Raw genomic sequence first — 21,431 nt, 5'->3', positions numbered from 1 at the left:
CAGCATCTTTACAGCACTACCAGGCCGGGTAGTTTGGCGGAAAGAACGCAATAGCTTACGGCCGTCAGCTGCCTCTTCTTTACGGGTGTCATACGGCGCACTTTTGATCGCGATCGAGCCCGATCCGGATCGAATTTCTCGGCCGTGGTTGGCTCCTTTGCGCAAGCTGTGCGAGGAAGCCAATAGCAGTCGACAATTTCGATCCGGATCGGGCTTGATCGCGATGAAAAGTGGTCGTGTGACCGGGGCATTATTGATGGCCATTTGGGCACAAAATTAATTAAAACAAGGCAGCTAAAGATAACCAAACAAAGACATTCTGGATGAAATTATATAAACAGAATATTTGTCTTCTTTCTACAAAGACAACTGGCTAGGCTGTGCACAAAAGATGCAAGTAACTGCTAAGAATAGCAGAAATTCGTTCCAGCTTGCAGCTGACCGCAGACAAATGGGCTGGGAAAGTTCCCACCTTGCATGGTAAAGAGCCCACTTGACAGCACGGCAAGTGCCCAGAAACCAATTGGGATGGTCTAATCTTTCTGTGCGTTTGTGTGTCTTAAGTAGCCACATGCTGAATTGGGAACAAAATGCAAGAAAAAAAAACATTTACCAGTAATAGTGCTACAGTACTAAATACAGAAACATGGTAATCACAAAAAGAAATCTGGCAAGGAGCAAGTCGGCAACAAACACTTGGGAGTCACTCGTATCCTATTTTCACAACCAGGGTATAAAAGCTAACGAAACATAGACCTATGGATTTAAGTGAGTTTTTGCAGCTTTCTCTTTGCAGCAGACTTCCAAGTCTTTGCCTGACTGAGTTCTCTGTTTTTGAATTTCAAATACCAGAGAATTCTAATGTGGACAAACATCTGCAGAAACAACTTGTGACACTCGCTACTGCAAAATGGGAAACCTGTTACCTGCATCAAAATGTGCAGCAATTTGTCCGACACCTTTTCACAGTGTGCAATAGCACCTATTTGTGAAGAAAACAATTTTTCTAATTTTTGTATAAAATTAAAAGCTGCTTCTGTGGGCACTGTTAAATTACCGAGGGTCTTGTTCTGCACCTCCACTGCTCTGAACATCATGTATATTTCGCTTGGCGAAGATAGTTCCTGGCTTTTGCCTTTTAAAAGATTCTTACACTGTGAACATGGAACCCTTTTTAGAAATGCTTGGACCAAGTAACCCGACACATAACAAACTATGTTTGCTTCTAGCACGTCTGCTGGTTCTTCCGTGCTCGTGAAAAAGGAATTTGAAACTATTGAGCTAAAGCTCTCAGTCGCAGCAGGGCTCTCTTGTTCGACTCTTAGTTTCTTTAGCTCAGTTAAAAGAGTGGCTTTATCTGCTTCACAATTGCTGCTGTCTGAAAGCCTAAATAGCTTTCCGACAACAATATGCTTCAGACCAGCAGCGAACTGAAATGCATTGGGAGTCTCATTACAGCCATGCTGCTGCCGAATGATGCCAAACAAGTTCTCTAAGGGGTCCTGATTTAGACGACGAGTGAGCAAAAATTTGAAGTTGAAGGATTCCTGCAAATCTGTCCACAACATGCAGATTGCTTTTGTTGTAACCTGTCAACTCCTTATAGTGATGGGCTGTCTAGGTGCTTTGAACTTCCATGATTTAATCCACGAGATGCATGAATTTAAGAAGTCAATGTGTTCTGTAGAAGCACTAATTGCATACCTCATTTTTCGCTCTGTAATCTCCACACAAGAACTATTTAACGAATCAAACAACTGATCCATTTTTTCTACAAACTCTGCAGTGCTTGTGGCTTCCGGTGGAAGGACAGCAAGGGCTATAAATGTTTCTATTGCTAGGTAGACACTGTTGCTGAGTACCTGAGCAGCCCAACTAACTTTCGTATTGCCAAATGCACTTTCGTAGATGTGCTTATGAGTCAGTTTGGGTAGGTATTTTATTTTCAAGTGATGCTCTGACTCATATACAGCTTTAATGTGGCTCCAGGAAGCCACTTTATTACCAATGCAAAGATCATGCTTCCTCAGATTATTCCTGGTACATTTTAACAAGTGAGGAGTGTCAAAAATAAAGTAGATCTTCACTCCGTCAGTGATAAAGAAGGGCTTTTCAGGACTGACATCCAGTGTCTTAGCAATAACACAATTGCTGGCTCCCTGATCACAAACTAATGCCTTTACAATGAGGCCACATGTCTTCAGCCGGATGATTAATTGTTTTAACAATAGTAAAAGGGGCCCGCAGCGGACTGTACCCTCCCCGGTCAAAAAAGCTACTGGCTGAGTCCATTTTTTGGCTATTCCTGAAACTAACATAAGCACTGCAGTGTTGGCTATGCTACTAGTTCTTGCCCTTGCATTATCAACATATCCATGTATGATGTCTTGGCTTGAATCATACTGCAAATTTCTTTTTAATGAAATTTCATCGAAAATCAGGCAACAAGCTCTGTCGCGCACTTCCCATTTTTTTGTTGTTTCTTTAAGGAAGTCAAGAATTTGAGGCAAAATGCCTGGCTTTACCAAAACGTCTGATAACCACGTCCTCAAGGACTTCACAGTAGGAAGGCTTAGTATCGTTGATAGGTACCTATATGCCTTCGGGCTCGTAAAATAAAGATTGAGGGCAAACTGTCGGAATTCCACGGGCCACCGTCTACCATGTTTTCTCAGTGGCTGTAAATGCATTTGCACTCTCAAGATATCCAAAAAATCTCTGTTGAGGTACCTTCTTGCTTCACACAGAAGCTGTGCACGGGATGCAATTGGTCTTGTGGGCTTCTTTAGTCTTGCAACAACTTGAAGGCGGTTATTCTCATCACGGTAGCGCTGCAGCCTCTTCAAAGAACGAGGAGTCAACACCTTCCGGATCCTGGCCCTAACTCTAGGTGTTCCTGGAAAATTACATGAAACAGCATTAGTAATGGAAAATCTATATGCAGGAGGTTTCAAACCATATTTTTAAGTGAAGTTTTTATGAAACAGTTAATTAAATTTTCTGCAACAAAATGCATACATCTGCTGTAACATTTATATTTATGCACCACAAAGGTTAAAGCTTATTCTGATGCAATTTTTATGTTTATGCACTACGCACTTCATAAGTTATGCCGAAATGGAAACACCAAACAAGCATTTTTCAAAAATCTATTTTGGTGTTTGCACGCCATGAGCATGAAGGCAATGGGTGATGCTGATAAAGACTGTACCTCTTCTGTCACAATGGTACATGCCCATTGTAGAAGGTTGACAAAAATTGGGTATGCACCCAGTGACACAAACCAAAACATTAAATTAAATGAAAATCAAGTAAATTAAAAAATCTATTGGATATAATCTGCTATTTCATTAACAGGTTGGCTCTACAACATTAAATAAATATGTTGCGTGTAGGTATTTGGTTTTGTTGCATAGAACCAAAAGGCTATCACTGGCACTACTTTGTCAGCAGCCACACGAAATGTAAGAGAAAAAGCAAACAAAGCTTTGTTTAAAAAAAAAAAAGTGAGCATACCTTGTGTAGATGTGGCTGTTGCAGATGGCTGCTGTGCTCCCAGGGAGGCTTGATCTTGGGGCGTTGATGGTTGCAAATCCATTTCAGAGTGCACTGGAAGAGAGAAGTGCATCTCATTGCACAAACGCTTGAGCAGGCACGCAGGCATCGATTTTCACTCTTAGGAAGCACCAACTTACCGGTCTCGAAGTTTGAAACCGACAACTCTGGAACCAAGTCGGGGAATTCTTGGCACTCTAAAAAAAAAGACAGCAACACATTCAGTTGCACATGTGCTTGAGATGCAAGGCATCGCATGGAATACACTGTTTCAAGCAAGAAGGGAATGAAACTTGCCATCCATGGCAATAGCTGCTGCAAGCCGTGATTTGTATGACTCCGTGGACGTCTGGGTCCTGGCTTTTGGTGTGCCTGGAATTGATTGGTTGAACTGTGTTATGAATGTTCTAAGTAACTGGCAAAACAAACCTACTGTGTGTGGGCGCCACCACGTACCCTAGCACACGAGGGTTGGACCCTCCCGCGTGTAGCCGTGCGCGGCTTAGCCGTGTCCGGGGAAAAGGGGATCCTGGGGGTTGAGCCAATGCCGGGTGTTTGGACCTTTACGGCCCCTCGGCGGCGGCAACACACCCCTTTGGCCTCGGCTTCACGTAGACGGCACCCCCGGACTGACCCACCCGGGGGAAATCGGTAGTTGCCCCTTCCTGTCTCTCTCTTCCTCTAATCTTCGTCTTTCTCTTACTTTTTCATCTTTCCTGTCTCCTCCTAGCTTCCGTTTACTTCCAATTTTCCAGGCAGCAAGGGTTAACCTTGTGTGAATAACCAACCTAGGTTATCTCATATTTGGTTATAGTGGTAATGTACAGCTGGCGTTTGCAGGCCGTGTTTCACACGCCCTGCAGCGTCCCCTTGTAGGACTCCACGGTGGGTGGCTGGCGTTACTGCCGAAATATCACGTCTATTTATGGATAGCTCCTTTCCTCGACTCCCTGATCGCCCTCCGAAAAGAGGGCGCACCGAAGATGTATTTAAGTTCTTTGGTCGTGAAAGACCCAACTTCCCACGATTTCATGTGATCCACTCGGAAAAGTCAGACACCCAAGTACGCACAATCTCCCCATTTCTAGTTTCAAAGTCTTTAACTGAGGCTCTTGGTCAAGATTACAAGGCAACAAGGATGGCAAGTGGAGATCTCCTCTTGGAGCTCCAGAATCTGAAACAATTTGAAAAGTTACCGAGTCTCGTGTCATTTGGGGACGTTCAAGTGACAGTGACTCCGCACCGAACTATGAACACTACCCGCGGCGTTGTCTCAGACGATGATTTGCTTAACCTGACAGATGCAGAGCTCCTGGAGGGCTTTAGTGAACAGAATGTTGTCAATGTGAGAAGAATAAAGATGAGGCGGGATGGTAAAGAGATTGCAACCAAACACCTAATACTCACCTTCAACTCAAGTGTCCTACCCGAGTCAATAGAGGCCGGGTATATAAAGCTCCGTGTCAGGCCGTACGTGCCAAATCCACTGCGATGTTTCAAATGCCAGCGCTTCGGCCACAGTTCGCAGAGCTGCCGCGGCCGCCAAACATGTGCGAAATGTAGTGCCCACGAACACACCACTGAAGCTTGTGCGAACACACTCCACTGTGTAAACTGTGATGGGGAGCACGCCGCGTACTCGCGGTCGTGCCCATCGTGGAAAAAAGAAAAGGAAATTGTAACAATAAAAGTAAAGGAAAATATAAGTTTCAAGGAGGCACGTAGGCGGGTATCGTACCTGCCCAAGAAAACCTTTGCCGATGTGGCGCGTCAGGGGGCAGCGCCACAACGGCCTCCGGCGGCTGTCCAACCCACAAACAGTGAGTCGGCAGCTATGCCATCTGCCCCCGCGGCGGTTGCAGCTAGCGCTGCTCCGTCTACCCAGCAGACGGGGCCATCGAACCCGAAGGTGGACGCAGCCGAGGCTGCCCCAGCCTCCGAGGCCCCTTCCAGCGCTGGCAACGGCCAGCGCAGCCAAATCCCTCTGGGAGCCCCATCGACCTCCGGGCTGGTGGGCGCAGGGGTCTTGCCCTCCAAGGCGGGACTCCCTCTGAAAACTTCCCGCTCGCAAGAGCACGTGTCCGGCGCCTCACAAGAGGCAATGGACACCACACCTATCCTCAAGGCGCACCAGGCGCCAAAGGAGCGTCGAGAATCGCTCGAACGCTTCAAAAAGAACAAAACACCTATTACAGGGCCTCGAAAGGGCTCTGTAATCTAAGGCATCTTTCCGTTTCCGTACACACAGCACTAATTTACATTAAATATGGATACACAAATCATACAATGGAACGTCAGAGGACTCCTTAGAAACCTTGATGATGTACAAGAACTGATCCACCAACACAATCCAAAAGTGCTGTGTTTACAGGAAACACATTTAAAATCCAAACACACAAACTTTCTCCGACAGCGTGTTACTTTCCGCAAAGATCGCGATGATGCAATGGCATCATCGGGAGGTGTTGCAATAGTAATCCAAAAGAGCATAGCATGTCAACAATTACAGCTACGAACGGCCCTTGAAGCAGTGGCGGTTCGAATTGTTTTGCTGAACAAACTTATCACTATTTGTTCGATTTATATACCCCCACAGTACAAACTAAGCAAACATGAATTTCAGTCCTTCATAGATGAATTGCCAGAACCTTACGTTGTACTTGGAGATTTAAATGCGCACAACAGCCTGTGGGGCGACTCTCGTATAGATGCGCGAGGTCGTCTTGTTGAACAGTTCCTCTTCTCTTCTGGTGCATGCCTGCTGAATAAGAAGGCACCCACATATTATTCTCTCGCCAACAGAACATTTTCATCAATTGACCTCAGCCTAGTCTCCCCGTGTATACTGCCTGAACTCCAATGGGAAGTTACGAACAATCCTTACGGGAGCGACCACTTCCCCATACTGATAAGAACATCCAAAGAAAACGAATATCCTCCACAAGCTCCTAGGTGGAAGATAGACACAGCCGATTGGCAGAAATTTCGATCTCTCTAGCATCTCATGGGCTGACCTGTCTTCTTTAGAAATTGATGCTGCTGTGGATTATCTTACAGCATTCATAATAGATGCCGCGTCAAAATGCATATCCGAAGTAAGTGGTTTGGCATGCAAACCACGTGTACCATGGTGGAACAGCGAATGTCGGACCGCCCGTAAGAATCAGAACAAGGCGTGGGGGTTGCTGCGAGCTTCTCCCACCGCTGAGAATCTTGTCAACTTTAAAAAAATAAAATCCCAAGGTAGGAGAACCCGCCGACAGGCCAGAAGAGAAAGCTGGCACAAGTTTTTATCGAGTATTAACTCGTTTAGGGATGAGGCCAAAGCCTGGAACAGAGTAAATAGGATTAGAGGGCGGCAAACACATTCACTCCCCCTGGTAAACACACAGGGCGATACACTGCAAGACCAGGCAGACTCACTTGGGGAATATTTTGAGAGCGTGTCAAGTCCAACCAATTATACACAGTCCTTTCTCAAATACAAAGAAACAGAAGAACGTAAGCCATTAAGAAGAAAAGGTCGAGAGAATGAGCCTTACAACCGTCCTTTTTGTATTTTTGAATTGAGAGCTGCCTTGAGCGTATGCAACAGCTCCGCACCAGGATCTGATAGAATCATGTATGAAATGCTCAAAAACCTACATAATGACACGCAGGTTACACTACTCACACTTTTCAACACCATTTGGGATGCAGGGTACCTTCCAACCGCTTGGAAGGAAGCCATTGTGGTCTCTGTTTTGAAACAAGGCAAGGACCCTTCCTCAGTGGCAAGTTACCGTCCGATAGCCCTCACAAGTTGCATCTGTAAGGTGTTTGAAAAAATGATTAATCGGCGACTCATCCATTTCCTTGAACTGAGCAAAATCCTTGATCCCTATCAGTGCGGCTTCCGAGAAGGGAGCTCCACAACTGACCATCTTGTACGTGTAGAAGCAAATATCCGGGACGCATTTGTACACAAACAATTCTTCTTATCCATATTCCTCGATATGGAGAAGGCGTACGATACGACGTGGCGTTACGGAATCCTAAGAGACTTGTTAGAAATGGGTATCCATGGAAATATGCTTAACCTAATAGAAAGCTATCTGTCCAGTCGTACCTTCCGGGTAAAAGTAGGAAATGTACTTTCGCGTCCTTTTACGCAGGAAACTGGTGTACCGCAAGGAGGCGTGCTCAGCTGCACACTCTTCATCGTGAAGATGAACACGCTTCGCGCTTCATTACCACCGGCAATCTTTTATTCTGTCTACGTGGACGACATTCAAATAGCTTTCAAATCCTGTAACCTCGCAGTGTGCGAGAGACAGGTACAGCACGGCCTGAACAAAGTCTCAATGTGGGCAGACAAGAATGGATTTAAGATCAATCCTAACAAAAGCTCTTGTGTTCTTTTCACAAGAAAGAGAGGCCTGGTTCCGGATCCTTCCTTAGAACTGTGTGGACAACGAATACCTATCAGCAAACAGCACAAATTCTTAGGTATCATACTTGACTACAGACTCACTTTCATTCCACACATCAAATATCTGAAAGAAAAATGTCTGAAAACAATGAACTTAATGAAACTCCTATCCCAGACTACATGGGGTAGTGATAGGAAGTGCTTAATGAACCTATACAAGAGCCTAATTCGGTCTCGATTGGATTATGGTGCTGTAGTATATAACTCTGCCGCCCCGAGCGCACTAAAGATCCTAGATCCTGTCCACCATCTAGGAATCCGATTGGCCACTGGCGCTTTCAGAACGAGTCCCATACAAAGTCTATATGTAGAATCAAATGAATGGTCTCTCCACCTACAGAGATCATACATTAGCTATACATATTTCCTTAAAGTACGCTCTAATCCTGAACATCCATGTTTCGATACCGTTACTGATATGACGTGCGCTACACTTTTCAGCAATCGTCCCTCCATAAGACAGCCTTTCTCGCTGCGTGTGAAGGAGCTTAGCGATGAAATGCATGTCCCACTCCTCGAGCATCGCTTAATGCACCTAACCAAGCTCTTACCTCCTTGGGAGTGGCAGGTGATACAATGTGACATATCCTTTATAAAAGTTACAAAGCACGCTCCTGAGGCCGAAATCCGAATGCATTTCCTAGAACTCCAGCACAAGCACTCCTGCGCAGAGTTCTACACAGACGCTTCGAAGTCAAATGCCGGGGTATCCTATGCAGCCGTCGGCCCATCGTTTTCGGAATCCGATGTACTGCATCCGGAAACAAGTATTTTTACGGCCGAGGCCTACGCATTACTCTCTGCTGTAAAGCACATAAGAAAATCGCCGCTTTTGGAAGTTTCGATCTATACAGACTCTCTCAGCGTCGTGAAGGCCTTAATGTCACTCAGCAAACATAAAAATCCCGTATTTAATGAATTATATACGGTCTTGTGCAAAGCGTACTCATCTAACCAGAATATCATAATATGCTGGGTCCCTGGCCATAGGGGAATCGAAGGTAACGTTCTGGCGGACGAGATGGCCACGTCAATCACATTGCAAGCGGTTAACCCTACCGCTGCGGTGCCTGTCACAGATCTGAGGCCTTTCTTGCGAAGGAGGCTGCGAGATCACTGGCAACACATGTGGGATGCGGAAACGGATAATAAGCTCCACCTGATAAAACCACAGTTAGGATTCTGGCCCTCTACTACAAAATCGCGCCGAACAGATGTCCTATTCTGTCGTCTCAGAATAGGACACACATATGGCACCCATAACTTTCTCCTGACCGGAAGTGAGCCTCCAACCTGTGGTAGATGCGGGGAGAGGCTGACCGTACTCCACGTCCTCCTGGAGTGTCGGGAAGCCGAATCTGAGAGAAAGAAACATTTTTCATTAGCATACCGACAGCACATTCCTCTTCATCCTCTAATGTTTCTCGGTCCAGAACCGCTTTTTAATACAGACTCAGTGCTTGGTTTCCTCAGAGACGTCGTCTTACATGTTATTAGTCCCATGAATTCGTAGCGCCTCCTCTCTCGAGAGGATGCCACTGCGATAATTGTTTTTGCGTAGCACATGCCTCCAGGCCCTTGTGCTTCAAGGGCTCTAAGGAGGCAGTAGTGCTCTGGCATTTCTTATAATCGTGATATATTTTACCTATCGTATCATTCTTTTTATATGCATCTAAATTTTCATAGTACAAGTCATACGTCATCGCCATAATTTTATCATACAGATTTTACGCACTTTAGAGCGTATATTTTAAGGCCTCTTTACAGCCACCTCACACCAACTTCATAGCAATCATAATTACACCGCAAACTCATTACCACAGACATGGCGCTCTTTGGCCACACCTGGCCCTTGCGCCATAAAACTCCACACATCATCATCATCATGTGTGGGCGCAGGTGCTACAAGTGACTGTGACACATTTGGAGAGGCTTGAGGACACCGATATGCTTGCGATTCTGATGGGAAGCCTAGCATTAAGGTGTCCACTAAATGAAAAGAACATGTTTTATGTTGACACATTGTACACAAAGGATGATTTTGCTACTCAGTGCTCTGCATTCTATCACAAAAATAAAAATTCCTCAAGCATACCATCCACAGCAATGTCACTAAGACCTGTTGTCACAGAGAGGTCTGGTTGTGCAGGGCTACCTAAATGAAGGAAAGGACAGCATTTGATTACACAACTGTTCGTGTGGGAGCATAGATATCCCAGTAGTGAAGGAATTGCATGAAAAATATTGTTTGAGGCAGCACAGACTTATTATCTGCGACAGTAGCGGCCTCGAGCCTTGATTTGAAGGAGCATGGTGTCCTAGTCTGGATAGTGGTCCTGCCTCGTTTTGGAGTGCCTTGAATTGACAGGTTAATAGAATTTATGAAGTCGTAGCTTTTACGAAAACTGCAATACAACACAGCTGTAACGACAAACATGCTGTCCATGGCTTTGGTCAACGATGCCTCTGGGTAGGCTTAAAGGCGTGATTACGTGGGCAGCACTGTGGTGCATCGTGTGCATGCTTGTGTATCACATGGAATATGCACAATTTCCAGAGCTTTGGTAAAACCGTTGCTTACAATCATTAAACAAAATAAATTGTGCCTTCATGTAGCTGCAGCTGTCTTAAGTGGGTGTACAAAATTGTTTGAAGCATAAGTTTATAGGACTCCAGTGTATTGCATTAATTCACTTTATGAAAGATTTCCTTACCCTGGGTAGCTCTGCGAGTCCCCAGTGGTGCTGGTTTGGCAAAGTCTTGGAATTGGGGCAGTCCTAAAAACAACAGTGAACTAAATACTTAGAGGAAACACAATGAGGCTGCAACAACCTGAAAACTACTGCCTTACCTAATGCAGGCTTTGGTTGGCTGTATGTATGGTCACCATACACAGGAGGTAGCGACAGTTCTGCATATAAAACAAATTAGCATAAATTAAAATTGACCATGCCGCATAGCAGTGACAGCTTAGCATATTGCAATGAGCAGTGACATACCGGTGGGCAACAAAGATGCTTCTAAGGCAGCAGCAGCTGCTGCTGTCATGGACTCTGTGGACTGCTCTGAAGGGATTGCTGGAATGGCTGCTAGAAAAGTAAAAACGCACAATTTTCAGAGCTCAGTTAAAACCATTGCTTACAATCATTAAACAAAATAAATTGTGCCTTCATGTAGCTGTAGCTGTCTTAAGTGGGTGTAAAAAATACGTTTGAAGCATAAGTTCATAGGACTAGCTAGTGTATTGCATTAATTCGCATTATGAAAAATTTCCTTATTCTGGGTGGCACTGTCAGTCCCCAGTGGTGCTGGTTTGGCAAAGTCTTGGAATTGGGGCAGTCCTAAAACAACAGTGAATTAAACACTTAGAGGAAACAAAATTAGGCTGCAACAGCCTGAAAACTACTGCCTTACCTAGCAGGCTTTGGTTGGCTGTATGTATGGTCACCATGCACAGGAGGTAGCGACAGTCCTGCATATAAAACAAATTAGCATAAATTAAGATTGACCATGCCGCATAGCAGTGACAGCGTAGCATATTGCAATGAACAGTGACATACCGGTGGGCAACAAAGAAGCTTCTAAGGCAGCAGCAGCTGCTGCTGTCATGGACTCTGTGAACTGCTCTGAAGGGATTGCTGTAAGGACTGCTAGAGGCGTAAAAAAAAAAATTAAGTCCCATGCATGGTATACTACCCTAGTTTTACAGCCCAAAGCAGCAGGTCTTCATTGCATACAAAGGCGACTGCTTGAAGGGTAATGAGCCATGGTTCTGGAAAAGGTCTCATAAAAATAGTTAACACAGCACTGCACTTCATGGTGAAGCACTTTCCATACCTTGGTAGCAGACAAATTGTTTTGGTGCTGTTACAGCTGCCAAACAGTGCTGGTCTTCTGCATATCCAGCTAAATAAAGATTTAAATCATACCTTGAGGTGGTTGAGGCCCTTTGTAGAACACTGGAATTGAAGTTTTCAAACCATGAAGCTCTTGCATTCAAGTGAGCACCAAAATAAAAAAAACTAGCAACAAAGCAAGAAAGGTCAGCTTACCTTCTGCCCCGCAGGGGCGTCTGCGCAAGCAGGCGTTTGGTGCGTTGCGACACCACGTACCCGAGCACACGAGGGTTGGACCCTCCCGCGTGTAGCCGTGCGCGGCTTAGTCGTGTCCGGGGAAAAGGGGATCCTGGGGGTTGAGCCAATGCCGGGTGCTTGGACCTTTACGGCCCCTCGGCGGCGGCAACACACCCCTTTGGCCTCGGCTTCACGTAGACGGCACCCCCGGACTGACCCACCCGGGGGAAATCGGTAGTTGCCTTTTCCTGTCTCTCTCTCCCTCCAATCTTCGTCTTTCCCTTACTTTTCATCTTTCCTGTCTTCTCCTAGCTTCCGCTTACTTCCAATTTTTCCAGGCAGCAAGGGTTAACCTTGTGTGAATAGCCAACCTAGGTTATTTCATATTTGGTTATAGTGGTAATGTACAGCTGGCGCTTGCAGGCCGTGTCTCTCACGCCCTGCAGCGCCCCCTTGTAGGACTCCACGGTGGGTGGCTGGCGTTACTGCCGAAATTACAATCTCCTATGGCTACTTCCTTTCCCCTACTACCTGATCGCTCCCTGAAGAGGGGGCGCACCGATGATGTCTTAGAATTTTTCGCCCGTCAAAAAGAAACTTTTCCACGCTTCCACGTAGTCCACTCCGAAACACCAAACAAACCCGTACGAACAATCTCACCATTTCTCGTGTCTAAGTCTCTCACCCAAGTTTTTGGTACAGGTTACAAAGCATCCAGAATGGCAAGCGGTGATCTCCTCTTGGAGCTCCGAAACAAGAAGCAATATGAGAACCTACCGAACCTAGTATCATTTGGCGACGCCAAAGTGACAGTAACTCCGCATCGTACTATGAATACCACCCGTGGCGTAGTCTCCGATGATGATCTCTTGGAGCTGACTGAGGCTGAGCTCTTGGAGGGCTTCAGTGAGCAGAACGTCGTCAACGTTAAGCGAATTAAGATGAGGCGTGACAACAAGGAAATACAGACCAAACATCTGATACTAACTTTTGGCACAAGTGTCCTGCCCGAGTCCATCGAGGCCGGGTATATCAAGCTCCGTGTTCGGCCATATATCCCTAATCCCCTGCGTTGCTTCAAATGTCAGCGTTTTGGTCACAGCTCTCAGAGCTGCCGAGGCCGCCAAACCTGCGCTAAATGCAGTGCTAATGAGCACACTTCTGAATCTTGTGAAAACTCTCTCCGCTGCGTAAACTGTGAAGGCGAGCACGCTGCATACTCGCGGTCGTGCCCATCTTGGAAGAAAGAGAAGGAAATAGTTACGATTAAAGTAAAAGAAAACATAAGTTTCAAAGAGGCACGCAGGCGGGTATCTTTCCTGCCAAAGAACACTTTTGCCGAAGTGGCGCGTCAGGGGGCAGCGCCAGAACGGTCACCGGCGGCTGTCCGTCCCACACCCAGTGAGCCGGCAGTGACGCCATCCGCCCCCCTGGCGGATGCAGCTAGTGCTGCTCCGTCAACCCAGAATGAGGGATCATCGACCCCGAAGGTGGGCGCAGCCGAGGCTGCCCCTGCCTCCGAGGCCCCTTCCAGCGCTGGCAACGGCCAGCGCAGCCAAATCCATCTGGGAGCCCCATCGACCTCCGGGCTGGTGGGCGCAGGGATCTTGCCCTCCAAGGCGGGACTCCCTCTGAAAACCTCTCGCTCGCAAGAGCACTTGTCCGGCGTCTCACACGAGGCAATGGACACTACACCTGTCCCCAAGGCGCACCAAACGCCTAAGGAGCGTCGAGAATCGCTCGAACGCTTCAGAAAGAACAAAACACCTATTACAGGGCCTCGTAAGGGCTCTGCAATATAAGGCATCCACTCAGTTTCCGTAAACACAGCACCAATTTACCTTAAACATGGATACACAAATCATTCAGTGGAACATCAGAGGTCTCCTTAGAAACCTTGATGATTTGCAAGAACTCATCCACAAACATAATCCAAAAGTGCTGTGTTTACAGGAAACACACTTAAAATCTAAACACACAAACTTTCTCCGTACGTATGTTACGTTTCGCAAAGATCGCGATGATGCCGTCGCATCATCGGGTGGTGTTGCGATTCTTATTCATAGAAGTATTGCGTGTCAACTTTTACAGCTACAAACGCCCCTTGAAGCAGTGGCGGTTCGAGTTGTCCTACTAAACAAACTCATCACCATTTGCTCAATTTACATACCCCCGCATTACCAACTGAACAAATATGAATTTCACTCCTTGATCGATCAATTGCCAGAACCTTATGCTGTTCTTGGCGATTTCAATGCGCACAGCTCCCAGTGGGGCGACTCTCGTATAGATGCGCGAGGTCGCCTTGTTGAACAGTTCCTTTTTTCTTCTGGAGCGTGCCTTCTCAATAAGAAAGAACCCACATATTACTCTCTTGCAAACCGATCCTTTTCGTCAATAGATCTTAGTATAGTCTCCCCGTCTGTACTACCTGAACTTGAATGGGAAGTTACCGACAACCCTTACGGTAGCGACCACTTCCCTATACTGCTAAGATCATATAAAGAAAACGAATATCCACCATACGCTCCTAGGTGGAAGATTGAGACAGCTGATTGGGAGAAATTTCGATCTCTAACTAGTATCTCATGGGCTGACCTGTCTTCGTTAGGAATTGACGCTGCAGTCGAGTTTTTTACAGCATTCATAATAGATGTCGCATTTAAATGCATATCAGAAGTAAAAGGCTTGGCCTGCAAACGACGTGTCGCATGGTGGAACGACGATTGTAGGATCGCTCGTAAAAAACAGAACAGGGCGTGGGGGTTGCTACGCGCTTTTCCCACTGCAGAGAATCTAGTCAACTTTAAAAAAGTAAAATCCGAAGGCAGGCGAACCCGCCGACAGGCCAGACGAGAAAGTTGGCAGAAGTTTCTATCGAGTATAAACTCGTTCAGAGATGAGGCGAAAGCCTGGAACAGGGTCAATAGGATAAGAGGGCGACAAGCACATGCACTCCCTTTGGTAAACACAGAAGGCGATACCCTACAAGACCAGGCGAACTCACTTGGGGAGCACTTTGAGCACGTGTCGAGCTCAATTCACTATTCCCAATCCTTTTTGAAACTTAAAGAAATAGAAGAACGCAAGCCATTCTTACGAAAATCCAGAGAGAATGAACCGTATAACCAGCCCTTCAGTGTCGCCGAGTTGAGAGCTGCATTGAACACATGCAAAAGCACTGCACCGGGACCTGACCGAGTCATGTATGACATGATCAGAAACTTACATGCTGACACACAACTTACACTTCTCACACTTTTCAACACTATGTGGGCTGCGGGATACCTCCCACCCTCATGGAAAGAAGCGATTGTGGTCCCTGTTCTTAAGCAGGGTAAAGACCCTTCCTTGGCGGCAAGTTACCGACCGATAGCTCTTACAAATTGTCTCTGTAAGCTTTTCGAAAAAATGATTAATCGCAGACTTATACACTTCCTAGAACTCGCCAATATGCTCGATCCCAATCAGTGTGGATTCAGAGAAGGACGATCGACTGCCGATCACCTTGTGCGCATTGAAGGAAATATCCGCGATGCATTTGTTCATAAACAGTTTTTCCTATCAATATTCCTCGACATGGAGAAGGCGTATGACACAGCATGGCGTTACGGGATCTTGCGAGACTTGTCGGGAATGGGCATCCGTGGAAATATGCTGAACACTATCGAAAGCTATTTGTCAAATCGTACCTTCCGAGTAAAAGTTGGTAATGCACTCTCACGTCCTTTTACGCAGGAAACTGGTGTACCCCAGGGAGGCGTGCTGAGTTGCACTCTCTTTATCGTTAAGATGAACACACTACGTGCTTCACTGCCACCGGCCATCTTTTATTCCGTATACGTAGACGATATACAAATAGGCTTCAAATCCTGCAACCTCACAGTATGCGAGAGACAGGTACAGCAGGGCTTGAACAAGGTTTCCAAGTGGGCAGACGATAACGGATTCAAAATCAACCCCCACAAAAGTTCCTGTGTTCTTTTTACTAGAAAGAGAGGCCTGGTTCCAGATCCTTGTGTTCAAGTCTGTGGACGTCAAATACCTATCAACAAAGAACACAAATTTCTAGGTATTATACTAGACTCCAAGCTTACTTTTATACAGCACATTAAATATCTTAAAGAAAAATGTCTAAGGACAATGAACCTACTTAAAATTCTATCCCACTCAACATGGGGTAGCGACAGGAAGTGTCTGATGAACGTTTATAGGAGCCTAATTCGATCACGATTGGACTATGGCGCCATCGTATATAACTCAGCCGCTCCGAGCGCACTAAAGATCCTAGATCCTGTCCACCATCTAGGTATCCGCTTAGCCACTGGTGCTTTCAGAACAAGCCCGATTGAAAGCTTATACGCGGAATCAAATGAATGGTCGCTCCATCTACAGAGAACACACATCAGCTTTACATATTTCCTAAAAATACATTCCAATCATCAACATCCATGTTTTAACACTGTTAACGATATGACCTGCACTACACTATTCCATAATCGTCCTTCTGTAAGAAAGCCTTTCTCGCTTCGAGTGAGGGAGCTTAGTGAAGAAATGCATGTTCCACTCCTCGAGCTTCGCCTATTGCATCCAGCCAAGCTGCTACCTCCTTGGGAGTGGCAGCTGGTACAATGCGACACATCTTTTATTCAAGTTACAAAGCACGCTCCTGAGGCCGAAATCAAAATGCACTTCCTGGAACTCCAGCACAAGCATTCCTGTGCAGAGTTCTACACAGACGCTTCGAAATCAAATGCCGGGGTATCCTATGCAGCCGTCGGCCCATCCTTCTCGGAATCCGACGTACTGCATCCGGAAACAAGCATATTTACGGCCGAGGCCTACGCATTACTCTCTGCTGTGAAGCATATAAGAAAATCGAAACTTCCAAAAGCAGCGATCTATACAGACTCCCTAAGCGTCGTGAAGGCCTTAACCACAATCAGCAAACATAAAAATCCCGTATTTAATGAGCTCTATTCCGTCTTGTGTAAAGCGTACTCATCTAAGCAGCATATCATAATATGCTGGGTACCTGGCCACAGGGGAATTGAAGGCAACGTTCTGGCGGACGAGATGGCCACGTCTATAGCATCGCAAGCCGTTAACCCTACCGCTGAGGTGCCTGTCACAGATCTGAGGCCTTTCTTGCGAAGGAGATTGCGAGACCACTGGCAACGCATGTGGGACGCGGAAACAGATAATAAGCTCCACCTGATAAAACCACAGTTAGGATTCTGGCCCTCTACTACAAAATCGCGCCGAACAGATGTCCTATTCTGTCGTCTCAGAATAGGACACACGTTTGGCACACATAATTTTCTACTAACCGGAAGTGAGCCTCCAGCCTGTGGTAGATGCGGGGAGAGGCTGACCGTACTCCACGTCCTCCTGGAGTGTCGGGAAGCCGAATCTGAGAGAAAGAGACATTTTCCCTTAGCATATCGGCAGCACATTCCCCTTCACCCATTAATGTTACTCGGCCCAGAACCGCTATTTGACACCAATGCACTTTTAAGTTATCTGAAAGATGTTGTATTGCATGTTGTTAGCCCCACACGTTCGTAGCGCCTCCTCTCTTCAGAGGATGGCGCTGTGATAGTTCTTTCGTATAGCACGTGCCTCTAGGCCCTTGTGGTTCAAGGGCTCCTGCGAGGCAACAGTGCTCCAGCTATTTTAACCATCTCATATACTTTCAGTTCTATGTCATTCTTTTACGATGGATTTTAATGTTCATAGTATTCGTCGTTAGTCATGGCCATAATTTTATATCACGTAGATTTTATGCACTTTACAGCAACTATTTTTAGGCCACTTTACAGCCAAGTTACATCTCCATAATACATCGTCAACATCACCACTTGTCATGGCGCTCTTTGGCCACACCTGGCCCTTGCGCCATTAAACACCACATATCATCATCATCAGCTTACCTTCTGATACCAAATCTCTGAATGTAGGGTCATAAACAGGCACAGTAGGCACTGCAGTTGACTTAAGTCTTTCCCCGCAGGGGCGTCTGCGCAAGCAGGCGTTTGGTGTGTTGCGACACCACGTACCCGAGCACACGAGGGTCGGACCCTCCCGCGTGTAGCCGTGCGCGGCTTAGCCGTGTCTGGGGAAAGGGGGATCCTGGGGGTTGAGCTGATGCTGGGTGTTTGGACCATTAAGGCCCCCCGGCGGAGGCAACACACCCTTTTGGCCTCTGCTTCGCATAGACGGCACCCCCGGACTGACCCACCCGGGGGAAATCGGCAGTCGCCTTTTCCTGTCTCTCTCTTCGCACATCTTCGTCTTTCCCTCTCACTTTGTCTTTCCTGTCTTCTTTTTCTTCTGATAACTTCCAACATTCCTGGCGGCGAGGGTTAACCTGGTGTGCTATGACCTACCTTGGTTATAACATATGTGGTTATAGCGACGATGTACAGTTGGCATGGTAGGGTTTGCTTCACCGCATACCCTGCCGTGTCCCCTTGTTGGGCTCGGTGGTGGGTGACTGGCATCGTCGCTGAATACTCAACACATTTCATGGGCACTTCCAACCCCTTCTGTACCGATCGTCCCTCTAAGAGGGGGCGCACCGATGCTACGTTTCAGTTTTTTTTAAAAGGCACTCAGACTTTCCCGAAATTTCATGTTGTCCACAGTGAGAAACCTGACAAGAAAGCAAGAACAATTTCACCATTCGTTGTCGCGAAGCATCTCGCAGAGACCATTGGAGGCGGCTATAAAATCACCAAGCTGGCCAGTGGGGACCTATTACTAGAACTAAAAGACAAAGCACAACACGACAAGCTAACAAACCTTGTACAACTTGGAGATATCCCTGTCAGTGTGACAGCACACCGAACCATGAATACGGCCAAAGGCGTAATCTCTGACATAGACTTGATGGACTTGACCGAAGAAGAACTCCTGGAAGGATGGAAGGATGAAAACGTAATAAGTGTACAAAGAATAAAGATTAGACGTGACAACAAGGAACTGCCAACTAAGCACCTGATTATTACCTTTGGCTCTAGCACGTTACCAGAGACATTAGAGACTGGATATACCAAAATCAGAGTACGACCGTACATCCCAAACCCTCGACGTTGTTTTAAATGCCAGAGGTTTGGTCATGCTTCCCAGAGCTGCCGAGGGCGGCTAACATGCGCGAAATGTGGCACCAATGACCACTCTGCAGATGACTGCAAGGCTGAGCCCCGTTGTAGCAATTGTAATGGTGGTCACCCAGCATATTCCCGATCATGCGCAGTCTGGAAGAAAGAAAAAGAAATAATTACAATAAAGGTAAAAGAAAACATAACTTTCAGAGAAGCAAGACAACGCATCTCACCAACATTTGCACAGAGCACATCTTTCGCCGAAGTGGTACGTCGGGGGGCAGTACCACAACGGCACTTGGCGGACGCCAGCGCCACGCATAGCGAGCGTGCTGCAACGCCACCCGCCCCCACGGTGGGAGCAGCGAAGGCTGCCCTACCTCTCCCGAATTTGTCCACAGCGGAGGCCTCTACTGGTGCTGGCACCAGTCAGCCCAGCTCCGAGGTCAAGACAAGCCCACCAACCACCAGGACGGTGGGCTCCAAGGCCTTGTCTTTAGAGACAAGGCCTTCGCGGAAAACACACCGCTCGCAAGAGCGCGTGTCCAGTGCCTCTCAAGAGGCCATGGACACAACACCCTGTCAGAAGGCGCAGTTGATGCCTAAGGAGCGGCGCGACTTTGTCGACCGCTCCAGAAAAGACAAAACTCCAATTACAGTGCCTCAAAAGGGCGCTGTAAGCTAAATCAAGTTCATTCTCTTTGACACATAGCACAACACTTCTTTTAATATGGATACACTAATTATTCAGTGGAATGTCAGAGGCCTGCTTTGCAACCTCGATGATGTCCAAGAAATCCTTAAAGAACTAACTCCAAAAGTGCTGTGTGTCCAAGAGACTCATTTGAAATCTAATCATAAACACTTCCTACATCAGTATGTTATTTTTCGGAAGGATCGCGATGATGCCCTCGCATCATCCGGCGGCGTAGCCATCATAGCTGACAAATCTATAGCCTGTCAACACTTACCGCTACAAACACCCCTTGAGGCAGTAGCCGTTCGTGGTGTACTTTTAAATAAACTGATCACCATTTGCTCTTTATACATACCGCCGCATTTTCAGCTTCACAAACAAGAATTCCAAACATTAATAGATCAGTTACCCGAACCATATCTTGTGCTTGGAGATTTAAATGCACACAGCAACCTATGGGGCGACTCGCGCTGCGACGCGAGAGGTCGCCTGATTGAACAGTTCCTTTTTTCTTCAGGTGCATGTCTTTTGAATGGGAAGGAGCCCACGTATTACAATCTGGCAAACAAAACATACTCCTCAATAGATCTTAGCATTGCATCTCCAACTCTTCTACCTTACTTTAAATGGAAAGTTATTAAAAACCCTTACGGGAGTGACCACTTCCCTGTGGTTCTAACCACACCAACCTCTAATGAATGCCTTCCACAACTACCTCGCTGGAGAACTGACTCAGCTGACTGGGAAAAGTTCAAAAATCTTGCTTCTTTATCCTGGGACGACATGTGTGCTTTAAGCATAGACGCTGCGGTTGAATATTTTACGGTTTTTCTCCTTGACACCTCCTCCAAATGTATCCCTGTAACAAGTGGATTGTCCACAAAACGCCGTCTTCCGTGGTGGAACGACGAGTGTCGGAAAGCGCGAAAGAAGCAAAACAAGGCATGGGGTTTACTTCGGGATTCTCCGACAGTAGAAAATCTAGTCAATTTCAAGCAGGTCAAATCCCAGGGTCGGAGAACACGGCGACAAGCTAGAAGAGAGAGTTGGAGAAAGTATATATCGGGTATTAACTCATACACTGATGAAACAAAGGTTTGGAATAGAGTGAATAGAATAAAGGGTCGACAGCCTTACTCGCTGCCTTTGGTGAATACTCAAGGCGACAGCATGGAAGACCAGGCGAACTTTCTTGGCGCACATTTCGAACAGATTTCCAGCTCGTCGCACTACTCTGAAACATTCCAAAGATACAAAAGGCAAATAGAAAGACAACCATTAGAACGGAAAAGCACAAAATGCGAGGCATACAATAGACCTTTTTCCATGGCGAAACTTCAGGCAGCACTAAATAGCTGCAACAAATCTGCCCCCGGTTCTGACCGCATCCTATATGAAATGCTAAAACACCTGCCGCCTGAAACACAAAAAACGCTTCTTTGTCTTTACAATTCTATATGGTCGTCCGGCCACATTCCCTCTGCTTGGAAAGAGGCCATCATAATTCCTATATTGAAATCGGGTAAGGA

The 21,431-nt window shown here is 46.5% G+C and overlaps 3 long non-coding RNA genes across 3 annotated transcripts; all 3 read right to left on the bottom strand.

The window, feature by feature from the left end:
• Positions 1-207: 207 nt before the first annotated feature.
• On the bottom strand, positions 208-3,928 carry LOC126531797 (uncharacterized). The gene is made up of 4 exons (XR_007599701.3): positions 3,853-3,928; positions 3,696-3,752; positions 3,517-3,609; positions 208-2,896 (listed from the first exon to the last, which is right to left on the bottom strand). It is a non-coding gene; the product is annotated as an uncharacterized lncRNA (long non-coding RNA).
• Positions 3,929-10,739: 6,811 nt separating this feature from the next.
• LOC140217189 (uncharacterized) lies at positions 10,740-11,112 on the bottom strand. Its single transcript, XR_011893717.1, has 3 exons — positions 11,026-11,112; positions 10,878-10,937; positions 10,740-10,803 (listed from the first exon to the last, which is right to left on the bottom strand). It is a non-coding gene; the product is annotated as an uncharacterized lncRNA (long non-coding RNA).
• Positions 11,113-11,443: 331 nt separating this feature from the next.
• LOC140217188 (uncharacterized) lies at positions 11,444-18,104 on the bottom strand. The gene is made up of 3 exons (XR_011893716.1): positions 18,033-18,104; positions 11,587-11,985; positions 11,444-11,498 (listed from the first exon to the last, which is right to left on the bottom strand). It is a non-coding gene; the product is annotated as an uncharacterized lncRNA (long non-coding RNA).
• Between the last annotated feature and the right edge of the window lie 3,327 nt (positions 18,105-21,431).

This window comes from Dermacentor andersoni, chromosome 4 (assembly GCF_023375885.2).
Source record: "Dermacentor andersoni chromosome 4, qqDerAnde1_hic_scaffold, whole genome shotgun sequence".
Lineage (NCBI taxonomy): Eukaryota > Metazoa > Arthropoda > Arachnida > Ixodida > Ixodidae > Dermacentor > Dermacentor andersoni.
This window is presented reverse-complemented; position numbering and strand designations above follow the sequence as displayed.